Here is a 17,793-nt window from a genome sequence, read left to right as displayed (position 1 = left end):
GCTCACCTCCAAAATGTCCTCCATACTGTGATCCATGGCAGTGCCATAGAATCTTCTGTGCTTCTTCCTTAGGCACACATCTACGAATTACTCCGTCTGCACATCTCTTGAAGAGATATAGTTCATCCCAAAGATAGTACTTTGCATCTGTAATCAATTTCTTTGATTGCAGCTTACTGTACTCTTTGGGTATGAATCTTACTGCCTTGTAGTTTACAATATCTGCAAACCATGGCACTTCCTGGATGGCAAAGAGTTGCTCATCCGGAAAGGTTTCAGAGATCTCAGTGAGAGGGAGGGACGCCCCTTCTACTGGTTCTATTCGGGACAGGTGATCTGCTACTTGATTCTCTGTCCCTTTTTTATCTCTTATTTCTATATCAAACTCTTGCAGAAGTAACACCCATCTTATAAGTCTGGGTTTTGAATCCTGCTTTGTGAGTAGATATTTAAGAGCAGCATGATCAGTATACACAATCACTTTTGATCCCACTAAATAGGATCTGAACTTGTCAATGGCGTAAACCACTGCAAGTAGCTCTTTTTCTGTGGTTGTGTAATTCTTCTGCGCGTCATTTAGAACACGGCTGGCATAGTAAATGACGTGCAGAAGCTTGTCATGCCTTTGTCCCAACACTGCACCAATGGCATGGTCACTGGCATCACACATCAATTCAAATGGTAATGTCCAGTCTGGTGCAGAGATGATTGGTGCTGTAACCAATTTAGCTTTCAGAGTCTCAAATGCCTGTAGACACTCTTTATCAAAGATAAATGGCGTGTCAGTAGCTAGCAGGTTGCTCAGAGGTTTGGCGATTTTTGAAAAATCTTTTATAAACCTCCTATAGAATCATGCATGCCCCAGAAAGCTTCTGATTGCCTTAACATTGGCAGGTGGTGGTAACTTTTCAATTACCTCTACCTTAGCTTGATCCACCTCTATCCCCTTGTTCGAGATTTTGTGCCCAAGGACAATTCCTTCAGTCACCATAAAGTGGCATTTTTCCCAGTTTAAAACCAGGTTAGTCTCTTGGCATCTCTTTAGAATAAGTGCTAGATGGTCAAGACAGGAGCTGAATGAGTCTCCAAATACTGAAAAGTCATCCATGAAGACTTCCAGAAATTTTTCCACCATATCAGAGAAAATTGAGAGCATGCACCTCTGAAAGGTTGCAGGTGCATTGCACAGGCCAAATGGCATCCTTCTATATGCAAATACTCCAGATGGACATGTGAATACCGTTTTCTCTTGATCTTTTGGATCTACTGCAATTTGATTATAACCTGAATATCCATCCAGGAAACAGTAGTATTCATGACCTGCCAGTCTTTCTAGCATTTGGTCTATGAATGGTAAAGGAAAATGATCCTTTCTGGTGGCTGTATTGAGCCTTCTATAATCAATACACATACACCACCCTGTAACTGTTCTTGTAGGAACCAGTTCATTTTTTTCATTATGAACCACTGTCATGCCACCTTTCTTAGGGACGACTTGGACAGGGCTCACCCAGGGGCTATCAGAAATAGGATAAATAATCCCAGCCTCTAGTAACTTAGTGACCTCTTTCTGCACCACCTCCTTCATGGCTGGGTTCAACCGCCTTTGTGGTTGAACCACTGGCTTGGCGTCACCCTCTAGTAGGATCTTGTGCATGCATCTGGCTGGGCTAATGCCCTTGAGATCACTGATGGACCACCCAAGAGCTGTCTTGTGTGTCCTTAGCACTTGAATTAGTGCTTCCTCTTCCTGTGGCTCTAAGGTAGAGCTTATGATTACAGGAAAGGTATCACCTTCTCCCAGAAATGCATTTTTCAGGGATGGTGGTAATGGTTTGAGCTCGGGTTTAGGAGGTTTCTCCTCTTCCTGAGGGATTTTCAGAGGTTCTACTATTCTCTCTGATTCCTCCAGATCAGGCTGAACATCTTTAAAGATGTCCTCTAGCTCTGATTCGAGACTCTCAGCCATATTGACCTCTCTTACTAGGGAGTCAATAATATCAACACTCATGTAGTCATTTGGGGTGTCTGGATGTTGCACGGCTTTAACAACATTCAACTTGAACTCCTCCTCATTGACTCTCAGGGTTACTTCCCCTTTGTGGACGTTAATGAGGGTTCGGCCAGTTGCTAGGAAAGGTCTTCCTAGAATGAGAGTTGCACTCTTGTGCTCCTCCATTTCCAGCACCACAAAGTCAGTAGGAAAGGCGAATGGCCCAACCTTGACAATCATGTCTTCAATCACGCCTGATGGGTATTTAATGGAGCCATCAGCAAGTTGAAGACATATCCTGGTTGGTTTGATTTCTTCAGTTAAACCAAGCTTTCTGATAGTAGATGCATGTATTAGGTTGATACTTGCCCCAAGATCACATAAAGCTTGCTTGGTACAAGTACCCTCTAATGTGCATGGTATCATAAAGCTCCCAGGATCTTTAAGCTTCTCAGGTAAGCTTTTCAGAATGACTGCACTGCATTCTTCAGTGAGGTAAACTTTTTCAGTTTCCCTCCAATCCTTCTTATGACTTAAGATCTCTTTCATGAACTTAGCATAAGAGGGTATTTGCTCAAGTGCTTCTGCAAACGGAATCTTTATTTCAAGAGTCCTGAGATAGTCTGCAAAGTGGGCAAATTGCTTATCCTGTTCCGCTTGGCGGAGTTTTTGAGGATAAGGCATTTTGGCTTTATATTCCTCAACCTTAGTTGCTGCAGGTTTATTACCTATAGAAGTGGGTTGGGAAGCCTTTTTAGAAGGGTTGTTATCAGCACTTGTATGTGACTGATCCCCCACTGGCCTTTGAATGCCAAAGGTGGAAGCTGGGGTGGCGTTAGACGCTACCTCCTTATTTGTTACTGGCGTCTGAACGCCAGAACTATGCTCCCTTTGGGCGTTCAACGCCGGATTCATGCTTGTTTCTGGCATTGAACGCCAGGAATGAGCATGGTCTGGGCGTTCAGCGCCAGCATTATTCCTCTCTGGGCTCTGACTGTCCTCAGAGGGATTTTGAGTAGCCATTTGTTTATTTCTTGGCTTCCTGCTGCTTTGAAGTGAGGTATTTACTGTTTTCCCACTTCTTAATTGAACTGCTTGGCATTCTTCTGTTATTTGTTTTGATAGTTGCTTTTCTGTTTGCTTTAAATGTACTTCCATATTCCTGTTAGCCATTCTTGTTTCCTGGAGTATTTCCTTGAATTCGGCTAGCTGCTGGGTTAGAAAGTCCAGCTGCTGATTGAATTCATTAGCTTGATCTACCGGATTGAGTTCAGCAGTTACTGTTTTAGCTTCTTCTTTCATGGAAGATTCACTGTTTAGGTACAGATGCTAATTTCTGGCAACTGTATCAATAAGCTCTTGAGCTTCTTCAATTGTTTTTCTCATATGTATAGATCCACCAGCTGAGTGGTCTAGAGAAATCTGAGCTTTTTCTGTAAGCCCATAGTAGAAGATGTCTAATTGCACCCACTCTGAAAACATTTCAGAGGGGCATTTTCTTAGCATCTCTCTGTATCTCTCCCAGGCATCATAAAGGGATTCATTATCTCCTTGTTTGAAGCCTTGGATGCTTAGCCGTAGCTGTGTCATCCGTTTTGGAGGGAAATAGTGATTCAGGAATTTTTCTGACAGCTGTTTCCATGTTTTTATGCTGTTCTTAGGCTAGTTATTTAACCATCTCTTAGTTTGATCTTTTACAACAAATGGAAACAGTAATAATCTGTAGACATCCTGATCTACTTCCTTATCATGTACTGTGTCAGCAATTTGTAAAAATTATGCCAGAAACTCTGTAGGTTCTTCCTGTGGAAGACCGGAATACTGACAGTTTTGCTGCACCATGATAATGAGCTGAGGATTCAACTCAAAGCTACTAACTCCAATGGAGGGTATACAGATACTACTCCCATATGAAACAGTAGTGGGGTTAGCATATGACCCCAGAGTCCTCCTGGACTGTTCATTTCCGCTTATGTCCATGTTGGAGTAAAGGGGTAATGTGGATTTAAATTTTTAGTTTATAAATAAAAAATTCGAAATAAAATAAAAACCAAAATAAAAATAAGATAAAATAAGAAAATTAAAATAAAAAAAAAGTAATAAGAATTTGAAAATATTTTATGAAGATTTTTGAAAAACTGAGGAGAGAGAAAGTGGTTAGGCTATTTTTGAAAAAGATAAATTTTTTTTTAAAAAAAAAAACTTAAAAAGAAAAGAATTGAAAAATTTTAAAATTGAAATCTGAATTTTTATAAAAAATTTTCGAAAAAATAGTTCAAAATTAGTTAGAAAAGATATTTTTTTTTGAATTTTGAATTTTATGATGAAAGAGAAAAACACATAAAAGACACAAGACTTAAAATTTTTAGATCTAATGCTCCTTATTTTCAAAAATTTTGGAGGGAAAACACCAAGGAACACCAAACTTAAAAATTTTAAGATCAAGACACAAGAAAAACTCAAGAACACCTTGAAGATTCACAAGAACACCAAGAACAAAAGGAAGAACACCAAACTTAAAATTTTTAGAAAACTTTAATAAAATTTTTGAAAATTATGAAAAGATTAACAAGAAAACACCAAACTTAAAGTTTGGCACAAGATTAAATCAAGAAAAATTATTTTTGAAAAAGGATTTTAAAAAGAAGGTGCCCAATTGCTAAGAACATAAACCCACGCTATAATCAACTGAGCTAAAAACATAACGTATTTTAAAGATGTATTATTTTTATGGATAAAAGTATAATTTTTGAAAGTTAATGCACTACAAGAAAATAAGCTTTCTGCCACACTTTTAAAGCGTACCGAAAAGTACAAAAAAGCGTGCCGATAGCTATTCGCCACGCTTTTTGAGCTATCGACACACTTTTAAAAGGGTCACATCTGCCAGCGTGCCGATTGCTCTATCGGCACGCTTTTGTAGATCTATTGGCACGCTTTTTTTGTTGCCACGCTTTCATCTCTTGCCACGCTTTTTAAGCGTGGCCATAGGTCTTAACCTATAGGTACACTTGAGAAGCGTACCTATAAGTGTACATATCGCCACACTTTTAAAACGTGCCCAGAAAGTTGGTTTTGGATACACTTCAAAAGCGTGCCGATAAAGAAAAACTACTGCCACGTTTTAAAAGCGTGGCTATATCCTTAGCAAATTTAAAAAATTAGTATAAGCTTTTTTACACACTCTAATACACTCCAAAAATAATTAAAAAAACATTAACAAAAATATGTAAATGTCATTTAAAAAATTAATCAATAAAAAATAATATTACATTAATAGAATTCAAACCAAATTAGCCATGTCATCTCTATACATGCAACCACAGTGTACATGAAATTTACAAACATAAACAAAAATGAATTTCTAGGAAGGAAATTAAGAAATGTCATTGAATCACCCCAAGCTTGTACTAGGCCTTCCTCGGATAAAGGAATCAAATGGAAAGCTCCACAATACACTTCAAGAATAATCTGCAATTATGATCATATGAATAACGAAAAAACAGAAGGTAAGCAAATTATAAAGCATCTTGCCATGATAAATATTAAAGAAAGGAATCAAGTAGTCACCAAATTCATACTTAACTAAATAGCCACCAAGAGCCACCAACTGTGCATTCCTTAATCAAATAATCACCAAATTCATACTTAATTAACAAACAAGAAAACAAGTGGATTCTTCTCAAGTGAGGATGATGAAGTCAATGATAATTCCTTTTATTTTCCAAACACTTTGATAAAGAAAAAAATTCTTTCACTACAAACAAAACTCACTTTTAATTTTTCTCAAACGACTGTAGAAAGAGCAAATAAATATAATAATCAAGTTATAAATCAGAAATTGCACAATGAAATAACAAAAAACAAAGAAGGGAAACAAAAGAAATCAAACCATCTAGCTCAAATTGAAAAAAAAATTTAAGTGAAATATATGCCAAACAGGAATTCTGGACAAACATCACTACAAAGGAATTCTGAATTCCTTGCATCACAAATTCAGCAAGGTTGATGTATAACTTCATATGCTTAACTTCTATTTCAATTTGAGAATAAGTTGAGAATGAAAGCTGATTTAAATAGGAAAGTATAAATGAAATTACGCAGGAAAGATCAAAATTGGCTAACGAAAGTTTGGTTGGTAGATACTAGTCATCATACCTAACATTGCTATCAACTGAAGAAGGGCCGTGTTTCCCAACAGTGCAATACTGATCTGAATCTAGCTCCCAGAGTGCTGGTTTTCCCTGTTGTGGCTGAAAATGGCCCAAGAACCTAACCAAATATAAAATCAAGCAACACAGTTTAATCTTCCACTATAATGCAACTAGGATAAGTATATAACTATATATCACTTCTTATGGAAACAATTATCTGGACGTAATCCCTCCTACTGGAAATAATTCTCTGGCCACTTAGCAAAATCCATTTTTCTTTAAAAAAGAATTTTCTATTTAGGAAATCTAAGTAATATTAATAAATTTATTTCAATCTTATTCCCGATTAAATAGACGAGTGTAAGTGGGTAGAAATAATTTAGGAAGAAAGAGAATTTAGTAAGGATAATTTTCTAAATCTAAGTTTCCTTAACAATAAGGTTATTTAAATTATTGCTTAGAATTTCCAAACGGGTTAATGACAACAAATGACCCTGTTTCTTACAAGTTAATTGCTTTTTGTTTATTGCCATCCAAGTACGTGTTGCTATAATAACGCTGAAAGGATCGAATATACTCCCGTGATTGAGTTGCAGCCTTCCATTGTCCTCTTTTCTCAGAAAATATCTGTATGGAAGAATCAAATACAGGATTATCAGACACATGAAGAACTAAATTCAGACCAAACCTTTGCAAAGAAATAAGGACAAGCAAACAGACAGAAGGGTAAGTAACAAATAAATCTGGTTTGAATTTTTAAATGAGTTTTGAACTGTCATTCACATGGTGAAAGTTTAGAATATGTCTTGAGTGCACTCTCAGATTTTCATCCACCATCTACCTACGGTAGAGAAGCTAGTTTATAAACTGCCAACTGACAGTAACCATTATCTAATAAAAGAGGCAAGGAAAGAATTAACTAATTAAGAAAGCAAAGTGGCAACAAACATTACTGCATGATTAGTAATTTAGTAAAAGGAAAAGAACAGTTGCACACACACAAAAAACACAAAACACGCATGAAGAAATGATCTTCGAGAAGTTGGAGAAGTTGCATAAAGCAATGATAGTCTTCTTTCTTATCTTGAAATGCTTCTTGCACTTGTGCCATATAATCTCTCGCTTCTTCATACGTTGCCACCATTTCTAGTTCTTTCACTCCTGATCGAGAAAAAGAAACTCAGCCGAGAAAATAATGTTGATAATGGGTTAAGAACTCAATTAAAAAGTTGCAAGGTCAGTTAATTTAAGGAACAATTTAGTTTTTTCTTTTTTAATTTAATTTAGTAGATTCTTTGGTGTTTACAAAATTTTTGTTTAACTTGTCTAAAGTAGAGATAAAGTAAGACTCGCATCTTTATTTTTTAAGTCTATCAGTAAATGTTAGGCACTATAGAAGAGACCTTAATTTTAGTAGACTGATAGCATCATAGTTGCATAGAACTTCCAATACACCTCTATCACGGATACACTGCTGCACCAAGACCGTTCTAGGTGACGGTGCATCAGACATACTCACACCCTCAAGAAACCCCCATTTAGTATTTCTTTACCAAAAAATTAAAGACAAAAATCAGAAACCATTCCAATAAGCAATTTTCATCATAACCAAACAAAATAACAAACGATCATATCACTCAAACCTTGTATCAAGTATCTGTACTATTCGAACAAATGCATGTGTGTCATAATAAAGTATAATTCATATACTAAGATTAAAAGAATACCAGTGAATGAATCTCATTATCCAAGTTGAAATAAATGTCATATACTCCAATATAAGAAATCAGTACAATTCATATACCAGTAGTGACTTGATAGTTTTCCATGCAGATCCCACTAAAGCCAGGGGTTTTTTTCTTGTAGTGTAATTTGTCACAAACTATGAATTTATCTAAAAATTTTATTCATTCAGACTTCAAATATGAATATGATCAATTAAAACCCTAAAAAATAGTAGGATTTGTACCTCTTGGATAATTTGAAGAGCAACCACTCCTCTGCTTTTCTTCATAATCGGTTTCTTCTTCGTCCAACGGCGGTCGGAGATGAAGTTGGCTAAAGCTACGCACAGCAAAATGGCGGCCACCGAAGCCAACGGCGCGAGGGATGAGCGACTAGTTGGGGAACAAATAGAAGATTAATAGCAAATTAAACACAGCAAAACCAATTTAATAATAGAACCAGAACAAATAGAAGATTAACAGAGAGAAGAGAGGTCTGGAAGATTTAAAAAACAGACTAGTTAAAAGGAGAATTTCACAAACCAGGAAGCAGGAAGAACGACGGCGGCGTTCAGGACGGGGAGGACAGCAACGTTCACGGGACGCGGAGGACAGCGATGCTCACAGGACGGGAGAGTAGGACGCAGACATTCACGGGATGGAGACGACACGACGAGGAGAACACGCCTTGGACCGAGACCGCGAGACGTCCGAGTCTGCGATGGCGTGTGCGAAGGGGATTCTGTGCGACGGCGGTTCTGGCGTGTTCGAGGGACAGAAGAGAGCGAGAGAAGAGACTTAGGGAGTTAGGGTTCCAGTGAGGGGAGGGTGATTTTAGATTTAGGGTTCGAAGGCATGGGTGATGAACGATGAACGATGAACGATGGAGATGGTGAGGGTTGAGCGTCGATTGAGGGAGAGGAAGCGCCGATTGGGGGAGAGGAAGCGATGATTGAGGGAGGAGCGAGAGAGAGGCAGCGTCTTTAGTGTTTAGGGTTTGCGAGAGAGAGAGATCGCTGAGGGAGCACGCCGAGGCAGGGTGCGCCGACGGAGAAGCGCCGATAGAAGGTTGCAAGAGAGGGTGCGAGGGTTGGGAATCCGAGGAGGAGGCTTGCCGTTTAGGTGCGAGAGAGGGTGCGATAGAGGGCTACGAGAGAGGGCTGGGTGTGATGGTTCTCGGCGGTGATGAAGATGAAGGGCTGGGGTAGAGGGCGTGCATGGGTTCTCATTAGCAGTGATGAATTGGGACATGGTAGTGATGAAGATGAAGGGGCTGGCAGCTAGTGTCCGAGGCTTGAGCAGTGAAAAGATTGTCACTTCTTTAGGGTTGAAGTGTTTAATTGGGAAAAAATTGAAGTGTGAATAAAAAATTGGTGAAAATTATGTCGCTACGCTTTTTTAGAGTGCCTATAGGAAGACAAATCAGCCACGCTTCAAAATCGTACTTATTTCTCTCTATGGCCACGCTTTTGACGGGTGGCAAAAAAAAGCGTGGCCAAATCAATAATCAGTCGCCACCCTCATAAAAGCGTGCCGATTTCTCTCTATGGCCAAGCTTTTGAAGCGTAGCAAAAAAAGCGTGGCCAAATCACAAATTAGTGGCCACCCTCGCAAAAGCGTGGCCATAGACCACTTTTAGGCACGCTTTAAAAGCGTGGCAAGAAAAAAGTGTGCCGACAGGCCTTTTTTCTTGTAGTGATGTTTTGAAAAAGCACAAGAAAAACAAGAAAAGACACAAAACAAGAAAAACTCAAGATCAAACAAGAAAAATAAACAAGAACGACTTGAAGATCAATGAAGAACAAAGAACACAAGTTCGAAAATTTTAAAGAAAAATATAAAATATGCAATTGACACCAAACTTAGAACAAGACACTAAACTCACGAAAAAAAAAATTAAAATTTGATAAAGAAAAATAATATTTTTGAAAAAAAATTTTTTAAAAAAGGGATAATAAAAGATGCAATTCTAGTAAAAAAAAAAAGATAAATTCTTCTTAATCTATGCAACAAAATAAACCTTTAGTTGTTCAAACTCGAATAATCCCCGGCAACGGCGCCAAAAACTTGGTGCACGAAATCTTAATCCCAATTATCAAGGTCAAAATTTCTTATGATCTCGTACCACTAACCAGCAAGTGCACTGGGTCGTCCAAGTAATACCTTACGTGAGTAAGGGTCGATCCCACGGAGATTATTGGTTTGAAGCAAGCTATGTTTATCTTATTATTCTTAGTCAGGATATTAATTAAAATTATCAGTTGGAATTATTAGATTGGAAAAATAAAAGAGAATAAAAGCGTTACTCGTTGTGCAGTAATGAGAAATATGTTGGAGTTTTGGAGATGCTTTGTCCTTTGAATTTCTACTTTTCCTTGAAATCCTCTTCCCACACGCAAGGTCCCTTCCATGGCAAGCTCTATGTAGGGTGTCACCGTTGTCAATGGCTACCTCCCATCCTCTCAGTGAAAACGTTCCTATGCTCTGTCACAGCACGGCTAATCATCTGTCGGTTCTCAATCAGGTTGAAATAGAATCCATTGATTCTTTTGCGTCTGTCACTAACGCCCAGCCTTCAGGAGTTTTAAGCTCGTCACAGTCATTCAATCCCAGAAACCTACTCGGAATACCACGGACAAGGTTTAGACTTTCCGGATTCTCATGAATGCCGCCATCAATCCGGCTTATACCACGAAGATTCTGATTAAGGAATCTAAGAGATACTCATTCAATCTGATGTAGAACGGAGGTGGTTTTCAGGCACACGTTCATGGATTGAGGAAGGTGATGAGTGTCACGGATCATCACCTTCTCTATAATTAAGCGCGAATGAACATCTTAGATAAGAACAAGCGTGTTTGAATGGAAAACAAAGTAATTGTATTAATTCATCGAGACGCTGCAGAGCTCCTCACCCCCAACAATGGAGTTTAGAGACTCATGCCGTCAAAAAGTATGTAATTCAGATCTGAAAATGTCATGAGGTACAAAATAATTCTCTAAAAGTTGTTTAAATAGTAAACTAGTAACCTAGGTTTACAGAAAATGAGTAAACTAAGATAATTGGTGCAGAAATCCACTTCTGGGGCCCACTTGGTGTGTGCTGGGGCTGAGACTAAAGCTATCCACGAGCTGAGGCTTTTCGTGGAGTTGAACTCCAAGTTATAACATGTTTTGGGCGTTCAACTCCGGATCATGACGTGTTTCTGGCGTTTAACTCCAGACAGCAGCATGTACTTGGCGTTCAACGCCAAGTTACGTCATGTATCTTCAAGCAAAGTATGGACTATTATATATTACTGGAAAGCCCTGGATGTCTACTTTCCAACGCCGTTGAGAGAGCGCCAATTGGACTCCTGTAGCTCCAAAAAATCCATTCCGAGTGCAGGGAGGTCAGGATCCAACAACATCAGCAGTCCTTTTTCAGCCTAACTCAGATTTTTGCTCAGCTCCCTCAATTTCAGCTAGAAATTACCTGAAATCACAGAAAAATCACACAACTCATAGTAAAGTCCCGAAATATGATTTTTGCTTAAAAACTAATAAAATTCTATTAAAAACTAATTAAAACATACTAAAATCTACATGAAATTACCCCCAAAAAGCGTATAAAATATCCGCTCATCAACCGTCCATCCTCTCAGTGAAAATGGTCCAGGTGCTATGTCATAGCACGGCTAATCATCTGTCGGTTCTCGATCATGCTGGAATAGGATCCATTGATCTTTTTGCGTCTGTCACTACGCCCAACACTCGCGAGTTTGAAGCTCATCACAGTCATTCAATCCCTGAATCCTACTCGAAATACCACAGACAAGGTTTAGACTTTCCAGATTCTCGAGAAAGGCCGCCAATAATTCTAGCTTATACCACGAAGATTCCGGTTAAGGAATCCAAGAGATACTCATTCTAGCTTATTTGCTTGTAGAACGGAAGTGGTTGTCAGGCACGTGTTCATAGGTGAGAATGATGATGAGTGTCACATAATCATCACATTCATCAGATTCTTAGGCGGGAATGGATATCTTAGAATAAAAATAAACAAGAGTTGATTAGAAAAATAGTAGTACTTTGCATTAATTCTCGAGGTACAGCAGAGCTCCACACCTTAATCTATGGTGTGTAGAAATTCTACCGTTGAAAATACATAAGTGATAAAGGTGTTCATTGGTTCCGGCCCCAGAGAGGGAACCAGGATAACCAAGACGTCTAATACAATAGTAAAAAGTTCTACTTATACTAAACTAGTTACTAAGGTTTACAGAAATAAGTCTAAGTGTAGAAATCCACTTTCGGGGCCCACTTTGATGTGTGCTTGGGCTGAGCTTGAGCTTTACACGTGCAGAGGCTTCTCTTAGAGTTAAACGCCAAGTTGTAACGTGTTTTTGGCGTTTAACTCTGGTTTGTGACGTGTTTCTGGCGTTTTACTCCAGAATGCAGCATGGAACTAGCATTGAACGCCAGTTTGCATCGTCTAAACTTGAATGAAGTGTGGACTATTATATATTGCTGGAAAGCCCTGGATGTCTGATGAGCGGATAATTTGTATACTTTTTGGCATTGTTTTTAGTATGTTTTTGATATGATATAGTTAGTTTTTAGTATATTTTTATTAGTTTTTAATTAAAATTCACTTTTCTGGACTTTACTACGAGTTTGTGTGTTTTTCTGTGATTTCAGGTATTTTCTGGCTGAAATTGAGGGACCTGAGCAAAAATCTGATTCTGAGACCAAAAAGGACTGCAGATGCTGTTGGATTCTGACCTCCCTGCATTCGAAGCGGATTTTCTGGAGCTACAGAAGCCCAATTGGCGCGCTCTCAACGGCGTTGGAAAGTAGACATCCTGGGCTTTCCAGCAATATATAATAGTCCATACTTTGCCCAAGATTTGATGGCCCAAACCGGCGTTCAAAGTCACCTCAAGGAATCCCAGCGTTAAACGCTGGAACTGGCACCCAAATGGGAGTTAAACGCCCAAACTGGCACCAATGCTGGCGTTTAACTCCAAGAAAAGTCTCTACTCGAAATTGCTTCATTGCTCAGCCCAAGCACACACCAAGTGGGCCCGGAAGAGGATTTTTATGTCATTTACTCATTTCTGTACACCCTAGGCTACTAGTTTCTTATAAGTAGGACCTTTTACTATTGTATAGAAATCTTTTGATCACTTTTAGATCTCTAGATCATCTTTGGACATTTTAGTTCTTAGATCATTGGGAGGCTGGCCATTCGGCCATGCCTAGACCTTATGCTTATGTGTTTTCAACGGTGGAGTTTCTACACACCATAGATTAAGGTGTGGAGCTCTGCTGTACCTCGAGTATTAATGCAATTACTATTGTTCTTTCATTCAAATTCCGCTTGTTCTTTATCCAAGATATCACTTGTTCTTCAACATGATGAAGGTGATGATTGACGCCCATCACCATTCTCATTCATGAACAAAGTGACTGACAACCACTCTTGTTCTACAAGCATTTGAGGCTTGGTGAATATCTCTTGGATTCCTGATTGCACGATGCATGGTTGATCGCCTGACAACTGAGTGCTCGCCTGACAAACGAGCCAACCATTCCGTGATATCAGAGTCTTCGTGGTATAGGCAAGAACTGATGGCAGCATTCAAGAGAATCCGGAAGGTCTAACCTTGTCTGTGGTATTCTGAGTAGGATTCAATGATTGAATGACTGTGACGTGCTTCAAACCTGTAACCTACTGGGCGTTAGTGACAGACGCAAAAGAGTTATTCTATTCCGGTAGGGGAGGGAACCACACCGGTGATTGGCAGCACTGTGACAGAGTGTGTGCATTAGCTTTCACTGCGAGGATGGGAGGTAGCTGCTGACAACAGTGAGGCCCTATACGAGCTTGCCATGGAAAGGAGTAAGAAGGGTTGGATGAAGACAGTAGGAAAGCAGAGAGACGGAAGGGAAGGCATCTTCATGCGCTTATCTGAAGTTCCTACCAATGGATTACATAAGTATCACTATCTTTATCTTTTATGTTATTTTCGTTCATCACCATATATATCTGAGTTTGCCTGACTAAGATTTACAAGATGACCATAGCTTGCTTCAATACTAACAATCTCCGTGGGATCGACCCTTACTCACGTAAGGTTTATTACTTGGACGACCCAGTGCACTTGTTGGTTAGTTGTGCGAAGTTGTGTAATGCCATGGTATTGGGCTACCACGTTTTTTGGAGCCATTACCAGGGATTATGAGAGTTGTGAAAAAGTATAGTTCACAATTTCGCGCACCAAGTTTTTGGCGCCGTTGCCGGGGATTGTTCTAGTTTTGAGCAAGCCTTTGGTAACATCAGTGCCAAGATCCGGCAACAACATCAAATTTTTGGTGTTATTGCCCGGGATTGTTCAGGCTGGACAACTGACGGTTCATCTTGTTGCTTAGATTAGGTATTTTTTTTTCGAAATTCTTGAAGATGAATTCTAGAGTTTCATGATGATTTGTTGAAATCTGGCTGGCTGAGAAGCCATGTCTAATCTGATTGGACCGAGGTTTCAACTTATCACCACAAGAGCTTGTTGATTTCATATCAATCTTGCTTTTGGAGCAGTGATTTGCTAAGGCTTGGCTGACCTTTGGTCATGTCTAGTGTTTTGGACCGAAGCTTTCTTTGGAAGCTTGGCTGGCTGTGAAGCCATGTCTAATTCCTGGACCGGAGTCTTAGACTAGCATTGCACTGATTCCTGGAATTCTCATTAAGAATTTTGATACCTTCTTTTTCCACTTAATTTTCGAAAAACACAAAAAAAATTAAAAAAATTAAAAAAATCATAAAATTCAAAAATATTTCTTGTTTGAGTCTAGTGTCTCATCCTAAGATTGGTGTCAATTGCATGCATTCATATGTCTTAGTGATCTTCAAGATGTTCTTGCTCTGATCTTTGAATTCTATTGACTTGAGTATTTTGTGTGTCTCATATGCATTTTCAGTTCATTAGTGTCAGTAGTATACAAACTGCTAAGTTTGGTGTCTTGCATGCATTGTTATTTGATTCTTGTTGCATTTTAAATATTAAAAATCCAAAATATTTTTAATTTGTGTATTTTCAAGTCAATGATACAAGGGATTGAAGATTCAGAACACACTGCAGAGGAATTATACAGAAAAAGCTGAGCATTCAAAATGCCCAGTGAAGAAGGCAGACTGGCGTTTAAACGCCAGCCAGGGCACCTGGTTGGGCGTTTAACGCCCAAAGAGGTAGCATTTTGGGCGTTAAACGCCAGAATGTATACCATTCTGGGCGTTTAACGCCAGGATGGTGCTAGGGGGAAGATTTTGTTTTCAAATCAATTTTTTTCAAGTTTTTCAAAATCAAATCTTTTTCAAATCAAATCTTTTCAATCAAATGTTTTCAAAATCAATTTCTTTCCTTTTTCTAAGATACTTACTAACAATTAATGATTTGATTGAACATCTCAAATTTGTTGCCTTTTCTGTTGAGAAAGGTTTTAATGTTTAAATCATATCTTTTCTTGTTAGGCAAGTCATTAATTTTTAAAATCATATCTTTTCAAATTGTTTTCAAATCATATCTCTTAAAAATGTTTTCAAATCATATCTTCTCAATCATATCTTCTTAAAACCATAACTTTTCAATCAAATATTTTCAATCACATCTTTTTCAAAATAGTTTTCAATCAAATCTTTTTGATTTCTAATTTCAAAATCTTTTTCAAAAATCACTTGATTTCTTTTCCATTTTCATTTTCGAAAATTAAGTAATGTTTTTTTTTTCAAAATATTTTCAAAATTTTTCACTTAAATTTTCGAAAATAACTTCCCTCCTTCTCACATTCTTCTATTTATGGACTAACATTATCCCTTAATGCAAAATTTGAACTCCATTCCCTCTGATAAGTTCGAATTTTCCCACTCCTGTCTTCTACTCTTCTTTTCCTCTGACACCTAAAGGAATCTCTATACTGTGACATAGAGGATTCCACATCTTCTTGTTCCCTTCTCTTTCTTATGAGCAGGAGCAAAGACAAAGGCATTCTTGTTGAGGCTGATCCTGAACCTGAAAGGACCTTGAAGAGAAAGCTAAGAGAAGCCAAAGCACAACTCTCTTTAGAGCACCTGACCGAATTCTTCAAGGAAGAAGAACACATGGCAGCCGAAAACAACAACAATGCACACAATGCAAGGAAGGTGCTGGGTGACTTTACTGCACCTACTCCTGATTTTTATGGGAGAAGCATCTCTATCCCTGCCATTGGAGCAAACAACTTTGAGCTTAAGCCTCAATTAGTTTCTCTAATGCAACAGAATTGCAAGTTCCATGGACTTCCAATGGAAGATCCTCATCAGTTTTTAGCTGAATTCTTGCAAATCTGTGACACAGTCAAGACTAATGGGGTAGACCCTGAAGTCTATAGACTGATGCTATTCCCTTTTGCTGTAAGAGACAGAGCTAGAATATGGTTGGATTCTCAACCTAAATAAAGCCTGGACTCTTGGGAAAAGCTAGTCAATGCCTTCTTGGCAAAGTTCTTTCCACCTCAAAGATGGAGCAAGCTTAGAGTGGAAGTCCAAACCTTCAGACAGAAGGATGGAGAATCCCTCTATGAAGCTTGGGAAAGATACAAACAATTAATCAGAAAATGTCCTTCTGACATGCTTTCTGAATGGAGCATCATAGGTATTTTCTATGATGGTCTCTCTGAACTGTCCAAGATGTCTTTGGATAGCTCTGCTGGAGGATCTCTTCATCTGAAGAAGACGCCTACAGAGGCTCAAGAGCTAATTGAAATGGTTGCAAATAACCAATTCATGTACACTTCTGAAAGGAATCCTGTGAACAATGGGACTAGTCAGAAGAAAGGAGTTATTGAGATTGATACTCTGAATGCCATTTTGGCTCAGAATAAAATATTGACTCAACAAGTCAATTTGATTTCTCAAAGTCTGTCTGGAATGCAAAATGCACCAAACAGTACTAAGGAAGCTTCATCTGAGGAAGAAGCTTATGATCCTGAGAACCCTTCAGTGGAAGAGGTGAATTACCTAGGAGAACCCTATGGAAACACCTATAATTCTTCATGGAGAAATCACCCAAATTTCTCATGGAAGAATCAAGAGAGACCTCAACAAGGTTTCAATAACAATAATGGTGGAAGAAACAGGTTTAGCAATAGCAAGCCTTTTCCATCATCTTCTCAGCAACAGACAGAGAGTTCTAAGCAGAATAATTCTGACTTAGCAATAATGGTCTCTGATCTAATAAAGACTACTCAAAGTTTCATGAATGAAACAAGGTCCTCCATCAGAAATTTGGAAGGACAAGTGGGACAGCTGAGCAAGAAAATTACTGAACTCCCTCCTAGTACTCTTCCAAGTAATACAGAAGAAAATCCAAAAGGAGAGTGCAAAGCCATAGACATGGCCGAATATGGAGAGGAAAGAGAGGAGGAGGACGCCACTGAGGAAGACCTCAGTGGGCGTGTACCAACCTCCTCTGAGTTCCCCAAAGAGGAACCATGGGAATCTGAGGCTCAAAATGAGACCATAGAGATTCCATTGGAATTACTTCTGCCATTCATGAGCTCTGATGAGTATTCTTCCTCTGAAGAGGATGAGTATGTCACTGAAGAGCAAGTTGCTAAATACCTTGGAGCAATCATGAAGCTAAATGACAAGTTATTTGGAAATGAGACTTGGGAGGATGAACCTCCCTTGCTCACCAAAGAACTGGATGACTTGTCTAGGCAGAAACTGCCTCAAAAGAGTCAGGATCCTGGGAAGTTTTCTATACCTTGTACCATAGGCACCATGACCTTCAAGAAGGCCTTGTGTGACTTAGGGTCAAGTGTGAACCTCATGCCCCTCTCTGTAATGGAGAAATTAGGGATCTTAGAGGTGCAAGCTGCAAGAATCTCATTAGAGATGGCAGAC

General features: G+C 38.9%; 1 non-coding gene across 1 annotated transcript; it reads right to left on the bottom strand.

The window, feature by feature from the left end:
- Positions 1-16,413: 16,413 nt before the first annotated feature.
- On the bottom strand, positions 16,414-16,521 carry LOC130984750 (small nucleolar RNA R71). The gene has a single exon (XR_009088662.1). It is a non-coding gene; the product is annotated as a small nucleolar RNA R71 (small nucleolar RNA).
- Between the last annotated feature and the right edge of the window lie 1,272 nt (positions 16,522-17,793).

Source organism: Arachis stenosperma, chromosome 5 (assembly GCF_014773155.1).
Source record: "Arachis stenosperma cultivar V10309 chromosome 5, arast.V10309.gnm1.PFL2, whole genome shotgun sequence".
In the NCBI taxonomy this organism is placed as follows: domain Eukaryota; kingdom Viridiplantae; phylum Streptophyta; class Magnoliopsida; order Fabales; family Fabaceae; genus Arachis; species Arachis stenosperma.
Note: the sequence above shows the minus strand (reverse complement) of the source record. Positions and strands in the feature narration are given on the sequence as shown.